General features: G+C 36.1%; 1 pseudogene; it reads right to left on the bottom strand.

Annotated features, from left to right (window-relative positions):
- The window catches only part of LOC113457971, a 140,265-nt pseudogene extending 136,156 nt beyond the window's left edge, over positions 1-4,109 (bottom strand).
- Between the last annotated feature and the right edge of the window lie 580 nt (positions 4,110-4,689).

Here is a 4,689-nt window from a genome sequence, read left to right as displayed (position 1 = left end):
TGCCCTGTGGGAAGTCCAAGGACCACCCACCTCCATCCAGGTCTAGTAAGGTGAGCATCCAAACTGCCTAGGCTCCCCCAAAGCCAAAGCCAGTACTTGCAGTAGGATCAAAAACCCATTGCCATTGTTCTTGAGTTCTCAGTAGTCCTCATTGTCCGCTTTGTTCAGCAAGTCCGGTTTTATCCCAGGCTTTTCCAGACCCAGGCCAGATGTTTTTTGAGTTCTTTATATATTTTGGAGATCAGACCTTTGTCTGTTGGAGGGTTGGTGAAGATCTTCTCCCAGTCAGTAGGTTGCCTTTCTGTCTTAGTGACAGTGTCCTCTGCTTTACAGAAGCTTCTCAGTTTCAGGAGGTCCCATTGCCTGTTTGGATGTTCACCTTCCTAGACCTGGATGGAGGGGGGAGGACCTTGGACTTCCCAAGGGCAGGGAACCCTGACTGCTCTTTGGACTGGAGAGAGAGGAGGAGAGGAGTGGGGAGTGGGGCAAAGGGGAGGGAAAAGGGAGGCAGGGAGGAGGCGGAAATCTTTAATAAAAAAAAAGAAGAAGAAAAAGACATTTATGTGACAAAGAAAAATAAAGAACTAAGCCTCCAGGAAAAACTGAGGTGTGGATGTGGCTGTGGCCGAGAGGACAGAGAAGACCTTTGTTGGCATGAAGAGTTAAAGAATAAGGACCAATGAAAACATGTGTGTGCTTTTCTGCTTTGTACTGTGTGTGAAATAGAAGATTCTGGAGAGTCCCGAGCAGAACATTAATATGATTTGACTGATGTCAAGACACATACTTGCTTTCTCCGAGGAGCTAAGATTCTGGCATTCTTTGTGGGTTTTGTTTGTTTGTTTGTTTGTTTTAGGAAAACACAAAGCTGTTGCAGTAATTTGTTGCCTAGCAGTAAGTTTATTCTTTTTTCCCCTGGAAAATGAGCTTAAGATGGGTGGCAAAGAAACCATAAAACACGACAGACAATTCTGTGTTATCAAATAGAAGGAAGTTGCTCACAGAAAACTATTAAGGGAGACATTTGCCTAGGTGGCATTTTTAACATTTATCTCTGTTTCCTAATTATACCCAAGAATAATGCATTTGAAGCAGAAAATATATTCACAGCTTTGCAAATTCTTATCTAAATTAAATACTTAAAAAAGAAAAAATCTTTGCAATCTCAAAAGTCTCTTAAACTTCAACTCAAGTGGTTTGTTCCAACGTACATTACTGCCTTAACAATGCCAGAGCAACTGAGACAAAACTGCACACACTGAAAGCATGCCACTCACGCTTCCAAGTGTGTTTTAGAACAGCTTGTGGCTGGCAATGCATTGTTTAAAACAGTGTAAGTATTTTTCTCATATATGAAAGATCACACTGTCATATTAGTGGTTTTACTGTCTCTTTTCTTAGCAGTCTTTTTGTTTTCTTTGGAGATGAGAAAATCTAAGGTTGTCATAACTGCAAATATTGAGTGCAATGATAGCCTGTAAATTACTTACATCTCATTCCTCTCTGGAACTTGCTAAATTAAAGAAATATATCCTGCTGTAATTACATGGAGTGCAGTCCTAATGCAGCATATACATCCCATAAGGTACAGAGTACATTTAATGAAGAGGGAATACTACAGTATGATACAGTCCTCCATGGTGACCAAGACTACTAGATAAGTAAGACATTAAATCAAACATTAATAAAGTGTGAATTACCAGAGACCATTTTTCCTTTGGATGATAAACAAATTATTGCATACCACAATTAAGCTAAAGAAAAGCTCACCTAAAATTCAAGCTGTAAAACAAATATGCACATTTTGAAGTGGATGAAAGTGTTTTCAAACAACTATCTATATTCTTAAAGAGCATAGTTATTTTCCACACCACAAGTTAATTATAAGATTATCATACTTAGTAAGAGTACAATATCTTCACATAATTTTAAATAAAATAGCATATATATATATATATATGTATATATATAGTGTTCACATATAGACATATTTGTGGATATATTAGATCTTCTTATCAGATGTTAAGTATCAAGATAAAAGAAATATTCTATTACTGATTTATCCCACAGTAATTCAGAATCTCTTTATCTAATATATTTGCAGTCTTATTTGTTTTCTAGAAGACTATTTTGTTATGCTTTGGTAATATTCATTTTTCAAAATGACCAGTGGATTGGCTGATGGAAAGAAATTGCATTCTTTATATGTAAGTGCCACAGCTCCCAACTGTAATAACCTTATTTAACCAAGCACTATTTTGTTATGAAAATACAATGTAATCTCAGCAATGAACTTGGTAATCTATATAAAATTGCTTAACACAATCTTTTGATTTATTTAAAACTTGCATCAGTCCCACTAACTAAGGCATCTTTGAATAATTCTAATATATAACTAAGGATTTTTCTGGAAGTAAGTAGTGAGTTAGACTGTCGATAAATGACATATGGTATTGTAATCATGAATGTTTATATTTAGTTTATGAAGATACTCTTTGGTGCTTAATACTGTACTTGTAATTTTTCTGAGAGAATCTCATATCCTTGCCAACCATGTAATAATAATGTGAAAAATCAATGCTAACTCACTCTTCCAAAATCAAATGTGATAGAAACAATCACGGAATTTTAAATTAACTTGAACTTATATTTGGTCATGCTTACAAATAACAATAACAAAATATAACACCACTTCAAACTCTGGAGATATTTGGGGGGGGGGAGTGCATTATAATCCTCTGATGTGAAATATGCATGTATTTGCTTGTGTTAGGAGATTTGCATGGGTGCTTGAGCAAATGCATATCCAGTATTGCCAGCATCTCAATAGCAATCATTTGTCAGCTACCACGGGCGTGTGGATATTCTGATCACCCAAGTAAGGAGCAAAAAACAGAGCTACGTTTACAAGGAAAGCAAAGTACTGTTAATAGCAAGATTAAGTGATGAAAGGCAGTTTTCTAGAATAAGTAAGCTTGCAGAATATGTATTTTAACATCTGCACATGAAGAAGATGGAAGAAAAAGGAAGAGGGAGGGTGAGAAACAATGGGAAAGGGAGAAGAAAAGGAGAGGGAGAGGGAAGAAGCATAATAAGCAGATAGAGTGAAGAAAGGGCTCTTACCATAAGTCAGTCTATCCCCTACTCCCTGGAAATAGAAAATGCTTCTAGTACAAAATTATCCATTATCAGCCATTCTCCAGTGGTAATTAGGGCGCTTTTCTAACTTTAAGGTAAAAAGAAGAGCTTCTAGAAAGTTTTGTTTTAGTTAGATTTTTTTTTAATGGTCTGTATAAAACTACTTTTCCAAATAGCATAAATCTATAATTTCAGTGAGAGTAATCATGCTTCAATAATCAGTCTCTTTTCTCTACAATTTATTGCCAGTTATAGAACACTTCACATTATTTTTTACCCTTCACCATAGGATTTGTAATGCTTTAGTTTAATACCCTCTTAAAAATTGTGCTCAGCTGATATTCACTCTGGAGGCCATTCTTGCTTTTATGCACCACAGAAACAAGAAGAAAGGACATCAAAGTTTTTATAGCCTAAGGAGATTTCAGAATCCTTCTGTAATTGTCCGTGTTATTCAAGGCACAGGGGTGGCAAATGGATGTACAATAGCAACATAGATTTTTTTTTGTTGTCACAATAGTACTTTGCTAGTTTAAGTTTGAATATATGGAATATCATACTTATTTAAATTATACTATTATATGAAAATCTTACCAATCTTTGTAGCTTCTGCAATATTTGCTTTAATTCTTTATGATTTCAGTATATATGCTTTTCTTCCTTTACCCAGTATTAAGCTCATGGATGAGACACTGTAACAAAACAGATCAACTAGAGAAAAGCTTGCTATTTTCATTCAGTGTGGGTTTTAGGGAATAGGAGTCCTCAAATACAAAGAATCAAAGAAATGTGGAGATGCATGTTTGTGTTAACAGTTCAGAAGTGAGATTGATAGGGGAAGGTATGAGCTCTATACCAGTCTGAGAAGGCATCTGGTAAAAACCTGTTTTCACAATTTCTTCTCGAGAACTCTTTCTCTTCCTTGCTCTGTTCTGGGTGTTCAAAAGACCTGTCACAGGAGTATGACCCATGTTATAAGAGCGTCACATGATTCTCCTATGGCCTACTGCAGTGGAGAATGGCAAGGTGAGGTCTAAAGATTTCCTTCTGCTGCTGTCTCAAATTCCAGTGTGTTTGCGTGGAGGGTAACTTGTTCTGAAACTCATAATATTGTCATGCATTTCCCCTACTCCCTTAATCTCACATTAGCAATGTATATTGATGTATTCACTGTACCATAAGATTAAAAGACAAATGAAACTTGAGAAATAATAAATCTGTAAGGAGAACTGCCGAGCTTTTATGATCATTTTCATAACAAGTTAGAATGATGTGTTTGTATTCCTGTAGCAAATGAAGCAAAGTAATTATTTAACATGTAAATTAAAGAAGCTTGATAAACTACTGAATGTGGAAGGCACTCAGAGGAGACTCAACCCAGACGAAAACATTTATCAGTTCACCAGTTACTGCACGGCTTCAGATGGGCTGCTGAGCTCCTTAGCATCGCGTTCCACTCTTTAAAGTTAACACGTAAGACAGGAGAACTTCGATGGCTTCCATTTTATTAAAGTTTGTGTATTAGGGGTTGGAAAGGTTAAAGTAATTTTA

Source organism: Microtus ochrogaster, chromosome 2, assembly GCF_000317375.1.
Source record: "Microtus ochrogaster isolate Prairie Vole_2 chromosome 2, MicOch1.0, whole genome shotgun sequence".
Taxonomy (NCBI): Eukaryota; Metazoa; Chordata; class Mammalia; order Rodentia; family Cricetidae; genus Microtus; species Microtus ochrogaster.
Note: the sequence above shows the minus strand (reverse complement) of the source record. Positions and strands in the feature narration are given on the sequence as shown.